The 13,549-nt window shown below is 37.5% G+C and overlaps 1 protein-coding gene across 2 annotated transcripts in view; it reads right to left on the bottom strand.

The window, feature by feature from the left end:
• tnr (tenascin R (restrictin, janusin)) overlaps nt 1–13,549 on the bottom strand; it is a 227,360-nt gene that overhangs the window by 140,794 nt on the left and 73,017 nt on the right. The gene's annotated exons all lie outside the window — the stretch shown is intronic.

The raw sequence follows: 13,549 nt of genomic DNA, 5'->3' as shown, positions 1-13,549 counted from the left end.
AGGAGGAGAGCATACAGGCAAATTCAGACTCTTCATAGATTTAAGGGTAATTATAGGAATGTTCATATGTAATTTATTTTATGGGTGGCAGTAGCTCAGAGCGGATCATCTAATGATCCAAGATCGGTGGTACGATGCCCGCTCCCGACCATTCACTCTTGGAGTGTGAGCTGGCAGTGAGAGGTGTTAGCTCACCTCCCAAGCACTGCCGAGGTGCCCTTGAGCAAGGCGCCGTCCCGTTCCCAAGCTGCTCACTTGGGGCGCTCTCGATGGGGCTGCCCATCACTCGGCCTACCTGTATTTACTGTAAGCCTACAGGCCCCTTGTGTGCGTGATTGTTTTTTTCAGGGGGCTGTACAAAAACATATAAAAGCATGATTACTAACAGACTAACCACAAGTGAAAACATAATAATTTCCCTACGGGGATCATTAAAGTGTACTACTGAACCAGTAGACATCATTGCTTGCAATGCAAGTGAAAATCCCAAATCAAAAAGTGTGTGGTGAAAAAAAAACAAAAAAAACCAACTAATGTAATTTAACACATGTAAGTTAATGCATAATATTGGGTACTAGTCTTAACCTCAGCTTAATTCTGAGCTAGGGGCTTCCCAAGTATAACTTCTAATAGCTAAATGAACCGTAAATATAAGATCATACAAAGATCATACACAGGTGATATTTATCCAGGATGGCTCACAGACACTAGTAATGCGCGTGTGTGTGTGTGTGTGTGTGTGTGTGTGTGTGTGTGTGTGTGTGTGTGTGTGTGTGTGTGTGTGTGTGTGTGTGAGAGAGAGCGACAGAGAGCGATAGAGAGAGAGAGAGACAAAGAGAAACATTGAAAAAGATCTTCCTTTTGCATCCACAAACACACACAGACATGCATAGATTGGGTTTCTGTGTAAGATCTAACATTTCGGTTGTGTTGATGCAATAGACGGATTCTTTCCTACTAACCATTTATCACCCACCACACCAAAACCTGCCTTTGCCCCTATTACGTTGGTGAAAAATGACCATCCTTTTCCCCAAAGAAATACAAGTAATTTACTGTGTCATCACAAAGGTTTCATCGCAGGGATCTACTGGAGTTTTTGAGGGTATTTTTTTATTCTATTTTGTGTATCACAACACAAAGTTAAAAAAAAAAAAGCAAAAGTCAGCAGAGCTTTAAATCGTTGTGCTCATCGGAAATTAAATATAAAAAAGAGTAGATGAAACTTCATCACTATTTCTGGTCAAATTAACCTATGAAAAAGTGATAAAATAACCTCAGGGCTATTTAACATGCCATTTGAAGAGGAGACTGAAGACATCAAAAGGTGGGAAGCCAAGCTCTGCTAGGTTTTCTTTCATTGCAATGCACAATTAAGATTTAATTTTAAAAGAAACTGACATATTCAAAGCAAAGAACACCTTGTTTTTGTTCAAATGGGATCTCTCCCTGAACTGACTTTAATACTGGAAACATTTCATGTTTTAAATTATTCAGTGCATAATGTTTTACATAATTACGAGGTATTCAATTTAGGGAAATAATATTCATAGCAACTGCAGCATGGGCACTGGGACATTTTTCTCTCTCCAGATGTGTTTCAAATGTCAGTATTCATTTAGAAATAGTGACAGCAACAATAATGAAGCCAGCACTGTTAGTGACAGAGCACTGAGCTAATTTATGGGATTGAGGGCAACAGAAACTGAGGCATTTATTATCTTTGCAGAGCAGGAAATTAAGTTCTAATTTAACCTAATTTAGACGGGGGCTACCAATGATGTAATGTATGTGATTAAACTGTATTGATTTAAGGCAAATCATAGTCATAGTCTTAAGTTTATTATGTATAACATTAAGTTTATCAAGTTCAGCATGTCCTTTCTCAGGTCTTAACAACGGTTAATTTATGAAAATGTATCTTCAGGCATGTGGACAAGCAAAGCTGATGAGTAAGGTAGATATTGGGACCAAGCTTCCATAATCATATTGATCAGGATCAGGATCTGATTCAGCTCATCAGGGGACAGTTATTGATCAGTCACATCGTATATGGAGCTGCCGCTAGCAATTATTGATTAAACTACAGACTAATAACACTATTAATCAACCTCTCATTTAATCTGTAAAATGTCCAAAAAATCAAACAGCAATTTTGCACAGCCTGAAGTAACAATTAAAAGTGGCTGTAGCTCTGATGTGGTGTTAACTTAATGCCTTAATCCCTTCATGACCTTACGGAAAGAAAGAAACAGAAAGAGACACCTTTTTAAGGAAATAAAAATCCACCTATAAAGCACAGTTTATGTTATACATCATGTTAAAAAAATAAAAATAAAAAAAAAAGTTTAAAACATAGTGCTTGCATTAGTCTCGACAATGGAGTGTATAATATGTATGAGTTGGTAAATGTGAGTAAACGTCTTAGACAGAGACGTGTCGACCAAAAGAGGTGGGCAGAGCTTTAACAGCTGAACTAATGTGTGAGAGTTTGAAAATCTACACCTCACCAAAAAAACAGGGTACAACAATGTGTGGGTGTCAGATCAGGCACCTGCAAATGTCTTCTATATTATCTACAGTGCCTACAGGAAGTGAGAAGAACACTGAAAGTATTTTCCATCCATCCATCCATTTTCTTGAAAATGATACAACAGTATTCAACTTGTCTTCTACTACTTTTCTACTTTGCGGTACATGCAGAATTTTCATAAACATTCTATATTCAAATTGGCACCCAAACAAAACATGCATACACTTTTCTAGTACCATTATATTTTCTTCTCTGACATTATATGGTTTCTTAAAAACACTGCACTGATTTTTAATTAACAGATTAACTAGAAGTTCAAATGCTTGCCTGCTGTTCATTTTGTATTGTTTGAAACCTTGACATAAGTTAAACTGATCAGCTAAAAAAAAACTCAAAAGCAACAGCATCAACTGATGTCGCTTTTCACCAAACATCACTAATGTACTGTAGTTACTAGTGGTTACTGTAGTAAAATATATCTAAATATATTACTTCTACACTATTAAACCACGCCATTGCGTTCTCGCCAATACAGTCTTAATCCAAATATTAAGAGAATAGGTTGAGTAAAGTATGTGCATAATTTTAAATACTCTTGAAAGCATTGGACAAATATTTTGCAGAAAAGCTTCAGATTTCACTGACACAGTAACTCACTCAAATTCAACCACAGTTCTTCATTCACACAGCACACCTTATCTTAAAGACTCACCACTGCTCAGTTAGTCTCTCTCTCTGCATCTATCTCTTCTTTGCACACTATTTATCAGCATTTAAAGACAGCAGAGCTGTGGTCAGAGCAGTGCAAGGAGGTTAGAGCTGCAGGTCTGGCAACGGATTTCGTACAAGATGACTGGGATTGTGAGGAGAGCATGAGAGGAGGTGGAAAATACAATTCAGTCAATTTCTTTTGAACCTCCCCCAGTGGAAATATGACAAGTGATGCAGACCTGAGAGATAGAACCACTTTGTGCAATTCTTTAGACTTCAAGGAAACAGCCAACTGATCTCACACTAAAAATAGTGAAATTCAATACTCTGACATCTGAAGCATTTGAAAAAATTGCAATTTTAAAATGCAGTACAAATATTTTGTCAGGGAATGGTACGATGCTTATGATTGATTTGCCAAATTAAAATTAGAGGCAATAACAATGTCATTTTTATGTGGTCCGTCTGAACTCTGTCTACATAAGAAATGCCATAGTACCGCTGATGGAAATAAAAATAACGTCCGCTTATTTTTCACATACACCACTGCATTTAATCACGTTATCTTACCAGAGTCCAACCTCAAAATTATCTCATTCAAATTCAATCACCATGCAATCCTGCTTACAATATAACCAGACAAACAGCACCGAATCATCAAACTACTTCTAACTCTGCTGAATGGATACATTGAAGAAAGAGATACTGAGAACAAAAAATTAGAATTGGTATTATAGTGGGAAGGGAATTATTTTTGTTCACTCAAATTTAAAGACAGTCTCTTTGGGATTACAATACTGATAGCTTGAAAGAAATGTTGGCTAACCAATAAAACTCAGATTTTATCATACATGAAATGGAAACGAAAGAAAAGTAAATAGAAGCTCAATATTGTTAATTAAATTGACACCACATTCATTATTAGGTTGAAAATCCATTTCTGGTCAGTAAGGTGTTATTCCCGCAGTGCACTGGCATTGTGTTCGGAGTGTCCCCCGCCTCTTACCCGCAAATCAGCTCCAGCAACCCCCATGACCAACGCCCATAAGCAGATGAATGAATGAATGAAGGTGTGAATCAAAGATGTAACATGCTTACATTAACACAGCAGTCTGATGGTATCTGGACTCACAAACAAACATTAAATTTCTAATCTATATCAAAAAATACAGCATTACTGAAAATTGAATACTTGAGTCTGAGCAGTCAATAATGTGTACAATAAATTTCAGTGAATAAAGCTTCTACAACCATTTTGAGTCACAATGTAAACATTTACTTCTTCAAGCTCATCAAATATCAATTTGAGGACTTTTGTTATTCATCATATTGTACTCTAAGTTAACCAACTTTTTTGGTTACAGAAAACAAGATGATGATGCTGCTGCTGCTGATGTCACATTGAGCTGAGAAGTTTTTTAAAGTCTCATAGAGAATAATTAGTTGAGAGAATTAATCAGTAAATTGAATCAATACACTTTCAGCTCTCAACAGGATCGAACGTCTTTCTTCTGTCTCCTGTTGTCGCTATCTCTCAAACTCATACCCATAGTGACTCTCACTGATTCTCTGCAAAATGCCAAGAGGAAGAGGAAAATCGGAGGAGGATGGGAACAAAAATATGAAGGATACTCTAGACCACATGGTCTCTTCTATGAGAGAGTTAAAGAGCAAGTTAAAGAGTGCCTTTGATAGTTTAAGGTGTGACTTTGATAAGTTAAGAGTGACTTTGATAAAAAGTTGGAAGAAAAGCTAAAACCGGTGCATGGAAGAAATGAAGGACAAAATGAATAAAATTTAGAAAGACATAGATGAAAAAAATGAAAAATTGTTGTCTTACAAGAGGGACAACAAAGGATGATTTGGAACAAAGCATTCGTATGAATGATGTGATTATCACTGGCATCAAAATCAAACTGAGGGATTACACATATGCTGTGGCCAGGGGAGATTAAACTCAGCACATTGACATAGAACATTGAATCTCTGGAGCAACAAGTGATTTCTCTGTGTCTGCAACAAACTGGTTAACTCTGAAATAGTTGAATATGATCATTATATTCTTGTTGAGAAAACTGGAAAGGTCAACTTCTTGTTTTGACCATCTATGATGTTAACAAACCGTGCTGTTCCTTGGAAGAATGTAAACATGGTTATGCTCTGGGTTAAAAGGCTAATATCTGGAAGTGGATAAGAGTATGAACATTTGTCAAAATACAATGGATGAACTGGTTGAAAACATTCAATGTCTGAGTTTGTTGATTACATATTGTAGTGAGACAGATATTTGTTAATTCTGGGGGATGGAAATTTTACAAGTCTATTGGCTTCTACCCGTCAGCCCTTTTTTTTTTTTTTTTTCGGATGTTGTTGTTGATGTTGTAAATGTTGATGAAGGTGTGAAGTCTGTTATATTAACATCCACCCATCCATCCATTTTCTGCCACTGTATCCGCTGTAGTGGGTCACGGAGAGCTGGAGCGTATCCCAGCTGGCATAGGGCATGAGGCGGGGGACACGCCAGGCATGACACCAGTGTGCTGCGGAGCCACACGCAAAGACAGAGAACTATGCACAAACACACTCACTCCTACGTGCAATTTGGGACCGACCTGAAGTGCATGCTTTTTGGAGGTGGGAGGAAGCTGGAAAACCCGGAGAGAACCCACACAGACGGGGAGAGCATGGAAACTCCACACAGAGCGGGACTCAAACCCGGACCCGCTGTGTTGTGAGGTGACAGCGCTACCCACTGCGCCACCGTGCCACCTTATATTAACATGTCCGAAAAAAAAATAAACTAAACTAAATTAAATCTGACTGAAGTTTAATCAAAAATTAGCATTAGAAGCACCAATTTCTAGGGGAAAAAAAGACATCAAATCAAATTTATCTGCATTTCAGGGATACCAAAATATGAGGATTAAAGGTCCCATATTATGCTTTTTTTTTAGTTCATGTCATTCAGATGTCTAACTACAATGTATTTGAAATGTCTTGCCCTAAAGTGATCCATGGTCCTCAATATCTTTGATTGAATATTGATAAATCACTTCCGCTCTAAAACGCTCCGTGTTAAAAGGTGTAGCTCTGAGCTCCCGCTATCAGCACCCACCTCTCCCCTCTGAGCTGCCTCTATCAACACCTCCTCTCCCGTCGCGTTCACGTGCGTTTTGTTTACATGCACCACATGAACGTGGAACTTTTTTTAACTCTCAGTAACGTCATTGCAAACGTACTGTTTTTCGCTCTTATTCTTCTCGTGTTTTGTGCTCTTGTTTTCCATGATATAACTGTTGATATTTCTGCACTAAGCATGGAGCTGCTTTCTCAGTCTGCTCAACGTAAATCATCGCTCATGTAGATGAGACCGGCTGGTGATCGCAGAGATTTCTTTGGAGAAAGACACACAGTGTTAGCACATGGGATAGAAATCAGTGGACACTAGAGATGATTAAGAACAGGATGTAGTAGTGTTTCCCAACAATCGTCACATGACAATGAGAGATCGCTTGTAAACAACACCGGCTAACGCAAACTAATGAAAGGTAAAAGAAAGTATATTGAACTGCTGGCTGTTTCATACTTTATCCCCGTCCACTAACCTACTCTGCAGTGATGAGTAAGATGTATCAATATGGCACTTTTGTCATATTCATAAGCAACCGTAAATAAGATAAAAACGTGTCTCACTTAAATAAAGGCTGAGACTGTTTGTTAATGTGCGGTAACAAACATAACATAGCTGACTTCACACAGCTTGTGAGGAACTTTCTGTGTTTCGCTCTGAGCCAGGTCGTTACTACACACTGCTACCGTAGCCTGAACGCAAACCACATGCGCACGCACACACAAACACACACACACACGCACACACACACACACACACACACACACACACACACACACACACACACACACACACACACACACACACATACACGCACACACACACACACACACATACACGCACACACACACACACACGCACATACCACTGAAGAGGACCTAACTACTTAGCCAAACGCCAGCTGACTTCAGTTTGTGATTAACTTTCAGTGTGTAGCTCTGAGCCAGGTCATTACCACACACCGTTACCTAGCCTGAACGTACTCCCCTCAGGGATTACCATGCCAATATCCGGGTGGACAATCAAATATGACCCAGGACAGGTCAATTTACTCAATCATTCAATTTGTTACATCACAAATTGAACTGTTACAAATCCTATTTGCTGTTGATTTTTCATGTTTTAATATATCTATTGATGCAGGAAGTGTTTGTTTTTCTAGATTCTAGGATTTGGTCGGGTTAGGGAGGACCACTATGTACAGTATATATAGAGACCTGAAAAACTGTGTTTTTCATTATAAGACCCCTTGAAGACCTTGTTAAATAAATAATTTCTTAATCACTTACTGAAATAATTTTGCCTTCAATTCCATTGTCCAAACATTTTGTTTTATTTATGTTTGACAGTTGTGATCAATGGTGATCTCTTAAAGATGAATGTCAGTTTAAATATTCCATATAAGTATTCAATTGAATACTGATAATGTTTTCATTTATCATTGTCTTTGGAGGTTAAACTACAGATTACAGGTCTTGTTGTGGTGAATCATAACACAGTTTTACAGAAATATTAATACAGTAGATGTTGGGCTACTTTAGCAAATAGATTTCATAATAATTAGGAACACTGTTGTCGGCATGGCAGCTACAGTGTGCATTTGTGCTAAAACACTGCAGTACAGGAGTCATAGTTGGAGTACACAACAAGTTGATTGGCATGCTAGTCAGTCATACTATGAAAACTGTAAATGAAATGTAAGCCAGAGAGCTGGAAGACCTGTTAGTGTTCCTTAGAAAGGTTGTTTGGGAGTAATTCAGGTTCCCAGTCAACAGCAACAACAACAGAGTGACAGCAGTGAAAAACACAAGAACAGTTTGTCAGCTGTAAAAAAAGTAAATTCAGATTTTACTACTTAATTACTACTTAATCCAGTTATTCATGTTCCAGTACTTTAGATCTTTAAACATAGGAAATATTAACTAATTGAAACAATGGTATTACTGGTATTTAGCTTTGCTTGTATGTATTTACATACTTTCTTACTTTTTTACTCAACTTCTGATTTACCTACTTGCCTTCCTACAGTAACTACATACTTACCTAATTACTATCCTTCTTATTTACCTACTTAGTTATCTACTTACTAACTTCCTTAATTACCTAATTATTTATTTACTCAGGTAGGTTAGTAAGTAATACATAAGAAGTTAACAACCTACATATTGGTCTCCATACTAACCTACTTACTTACTTTTTTTACTTGATATAATTTTTTTAATACATTAAAGCATATGATTTAAAGTTAAACCCTATGACGCATCGGATCCTCTCTTATATTTTGTGGTACAGAGAAGCACACGTTAACATTGCTTGGGTTTGGATGTGATGGCAGGCAGCCTGGCCCAGATAAACAGACATCTGTACTCATGAAACTGACCCTTATGACTTAGCTATAAATTGAAACTCAAAACCCAAGTAATTTTTTTCCGATCAAAGTTGCGGACTTGCTTATTTATTTTGTCGTCTTCCTTCAGTGATATTTCTTATACAGAGAATCAAGAGTGTGTCTATATCGATTGATTTTTTCTTGGTTATGACAATAAATTCTGCCTTGTGTAATGAACAAACCACATATATACTCATACTGCACAGACGTTATAACAGATAGCCACGAGCACGTAACTTGATTCAAGATAATTTGTTATTTCGAGGCTATTGATTTGTGAGTGCATCTTTGCAGCAATCAATTTTAACATGCTTCCTCATTCATTGTTTTCTAATGATGTCATCAATACATCTTTAAAGTTGCTGACTACATAGAAATACAACATCGTTAAGGGAGAATAAAAGTAAGACAGATATGACAAGAGTACCACTGTGACATGAAATTGTTTAGTGCGAGAGACGCACATATCCCCTGAATATCATCCATCATCTAAGCATCTACAAAAAATATGAATGCATTATTCCATTTTTTAACCGACTTATTTCAACGTTGCTGGGTCACAATATATGCCTCTATTATCTTGCAAAAAATAATGGGCCGCTTCATACAGTATTCAAGGCAGCATATTATCCTATCAGCAGGAGACGTCATTTACAGATGGGGTCACTCGTAATGGGAATTTATTTTCACCGGGGGCTGTTTTCCATGTAGTGCAGCCGTGATGCTGCCAGCTGAACTAGGACAAATGACTTGTGTCTTGCTGCAGCACTACAGTAACCTGGTCTGAGTAGCTAAGCAGCCCCAGCTGAGTGCTTTGGGTGTTGAAATGTTTCCCTTGGCCATAACCACAGGACTGCAGTGTGAATTACACAGCAAGCAAGTTGTTAACATGAGGTTTCATTTAATCTATCAAAAATTCTGTTTGAATATGGGTATATTTTTCAGTTGGGAAGTTTAGGAATACAACATTAAATCACATTTTTATGTGGAACAGGCCTTGTGTGAAATGAAATGAACTTCATTGATCCCCCATAGGGGAAATTATTTTTCCATTCTAGGATTAGTTATTCGGTTGTTAATCACATGCAAAGTAGATTGTGCCCTCGCACATTCATCAGTCAAAGCTCGCAAATTCAGACACAAAAGTGCTCTAAACAGTTGATAAGAATGTGGGAAAAAGGTTAAACAGATAGAAGGTGGTTTAATATCAGTATGGGGAGAGTTATTAACGTTTAAATTACCGTAAATAATGAGATAAATAGTTTGTCGGCTGATTGCGAAATTCTTGGTTCCTGGTTAGCATTAAAAGCAAAGAACGAGGGCGCACTGTATATGTGAACAAGTCCATGACACACACACGCATGCACACACACACACACACACACACACACACACACACACACAGACACACACCACACCTCAGTCCAAACCTTTTCAACTCTTCAAATTAAGATGACCGGTGATACATTACGATCATACAGGGTATCTTAATTAAGAACACAAATTAAGTAATAAAATCTATAAATCGAAATTCAGGGTGGTGAAGTTACAGAAAAAAATATTAAGTTTGTTCAACAGATGTTGTCTGTGGCAAACTTTCAAATCCTGTCACATGAGCTGAGATGCTGCAAAAAGGAAACATAACAGAAACAGAAATGTTTGCACCAGCTTCTTTGCACATGTCAGAGTTATCAAAAGCCTGTCTTTCAGTGCATCTCAAGGGTGGAATAAACTCTTCACACTATGATAGTAAATAAAGGAAATTAATGCTGACTTGAATTAAAATATAAATGACTTTACCTAGATAATGAGAGACTCTCAACAGTTAAGCAGTAAAGCAAGTAATTGCTTTTTCATGGACTCAAGATTTTGAGTTTCTATCATGCGGTGGGAGTAACAAAACCCAATCAAACCCAATGGATAGCAATTAAACTCTTCAGTGAGCTTCCGACATGGTTCGGTTCCAAGATAATCACATAATTTACAGTGATCCGTACTTAATTTTCTATTGGCAGGTTGATGATGTTTCACGTGTAATCCTGTTCAAATGTATTTGTACGAATATGCCTAGAAAAGTAAATAAGTTCATATTTGGATAAATGGAAATTAGGTTTAAAATGTTAAGATTTTTGACAGCAATGTTTTTCTTTGAGAGAAAAGAAAATTGGGTGATGTTCATGTTTTTTATGAATAACAGACTTAATATATTAAATATTTATACACATGAAAATGCCTTAAATATGTCCGTAATAGTAAGAAGGAAGACTTTTTTGTGGATTTATTTCATTTCTTGAACTTGTTTGAATGAGCCCCTCACATCCTAGGTAAATGGACAAAGAAATGAGTGAGAAAAGAGAGAGGGAGTGACTATCGAGGAAGATGTGACATTTTGTTTTGGCTGTGTGGTGAAACAACCATTTTGTTGGGGCTACAACACTCTAGAGCTGCATTCAGACCTTTGGTATTAACCGCTATTTAATTTTCTTGGTCCCACATTTTTTAAATGTATGTAGTGCAATGTTTAGATTTCATACATTCATTGTTGAACGATTTTTTTCTAGTGTTCGAAATAAATGTTTACATTGTTTAATAAAATGGCTGAGCTTCCTGTCCACTAAGTTGATATTTTAAGTCCCATAAGACACTAAACAATTTTGTTTAAGTTTTTTTGTTTTTTTTAAAAGTAATATTCCACCTCTCACATGAACCAGAATGCACTAGGGAGGCGCTACAAGTACAAACCTTGTCCTGCTGCCATGGTTTATACAGGTTTAACCATTAAGGTGTAGCTGATATCAGTTTGGCTCTAAGGACCATACAATTCCTGCATTGGCGCTTAAAATTGTGTTCAACCACTCCTTGCCTTTCTTACTGTAGAATACAATATCAAATTAAAATATAATGTCCAAGCATTCAAATTAGTTTTATCTTGACATACTCCTTTCATTTGATACATCTTACTTTTTGTATTTTTTGAGGACTTAATATTTTTGATTCTATGAAATACTGTTTTGGTCTAGTCTGACACATCAAGTCTAGAAAAGTCCAAGAAATCCTTTCGAATTCCTGCTGTCTCTTTTTGTTTTGGTCTGAGCCACCCTGTGACTGCTCCCACATTGTGGCCTTTCTGACAGCTAGAGCAGATTGCATTGTTGGATAGGTCGCAGCAAATATTTTCTGCTAACAGGTTCTTGCTCCTTTCTGACCCCTTCTTTAATGTACGTGTATGCTGCTGTGTTTGCCTGTGTATCTATGTGGTTGTGGATTTGAGCATCTGTGTGAACCTATGTACTTGTATGCGTAACCCTGAATGGCTTACTTTTAAAAAAGAAATGAAATACATTGTGTGTGTGGTTTTTTTTTCCTTCCCACACTGCAAACCATTTTCTTTTATTATTTTACCTGCACTTACTTGAACATTGGGTGTGCTTGCACGCTGTTACCATCCCCAAGATAAGCATCGACAAGCATCAGCAGCATCTATCTTAAGGACAGACTTGCTGAGTGTCTATTACTTCTCAACAGACTGTATAAAACCACAGCAATTAAATGGTTTTGGGAAATCCAGCTGTTCTCTCAAAGAATAAAGGAAAGCGATTGATGGCAATGAAAAGATCTCAACTGATTCTCTTTAACAGAGAAAAAGAGCTTAATGTCACTACATTTAAATGATGACACAGGAATTAAAGAGGTAAATGTGGATGTGAAATTACAGCTCATGCCTCTTCATTGAACAGGCATGAGCACGACCCTAGACGGAGTCTAGACAGCATGAGCTGCTGTCTATATGAAGTAAAGTTTGCATTTTAGGATTAGGGGATTTGCATTGAAAACGCGTCTCTACTTACATAATTTTCTACTTACGTAATTTCTTCCGGAACCAATTAATTTCATAAGTAGAGGTACCACTATAATTGCTTCTGCTGGAACCACATTGTCGTTCTGCCCTCCAGAGAGAAGCTTTATTCTTTTTCTCCAAGATGTTTTGAGTCACTTTATACAGTATATATGTATATATTTTACATAACTGAGGAAAATGGACAGGCCAGTGTCGACGCAGCTTCAAATGTGTTCTGTAGAACATGTGGTCATCTCCGTGTTTAACAACAGAAAGGAGACAAAAAGGGGAATATACATTTTCAGACATCACTGTGAACTGTGGTAACCAGTCAGTCACTCACTCATAGTACCCAGAGGGAACAAACACAATCAGATGCTACATCCATCATGATTGTTAAAAACACTGCAACAGGGTCTGTTTTGAAATAACACTACACAGTTGAAAATTACCGTCACTTGTCAGCATGCCTTTTATTTCTCTATTCCTGAGAAGAGTTTAATTTTTTTTATCCCCTTGGGGAAATAATTTTTCACTCTTGGTTATTATGTATTTTAAACATGTGTTTATGTGTGTAATGGCCCCTGCAACAAACACACACACCAGGGGCCTGGAACATGGACTGAGCTAGTGCCACCAAAGTGTTCCCTGACCGGGAATCGAACCCGAGTTGGGGCAGTGAGAGCACTGAATCCTAACCATTAGACCACCAGGGAGACCACCAGACCACCGCGTGTACGAATAAAGCACTGGGGAACCAATACATTTTCTGCTGTTGAAAACTAGTATGAATGAGTGCATTCTTCCCACTTTTATTGATTTTGTTTTCATACATTAGTCTTGGTCGATGTCTGTGTAGAATCTCAGTTATCCAGGTCATGGTTATCCAAAGCTGTTTAAGTCAATACACTGGACGTTAAGAAAGTTCCTGGAGACGTTTTGTCTCTT

The sequence above is a fragment of the Antennarius striatus genome, chromosome 18, assembly GCF_040054535.1.
Source record: "Antennarius striatus isolate MH-2024 chromosome 18, ASM4005453v1, whole genome shotgun sequence".
Taxonomy (NCBI): Eukaryota; Metazoa; Chordata; class Actinopteri; order Lophiiformes; family Antennariidae; genus Antennarius; species Antennarius striatus.
This window is presented reverse-complemented; position numbering and strand designations above follow the sequence as displayed.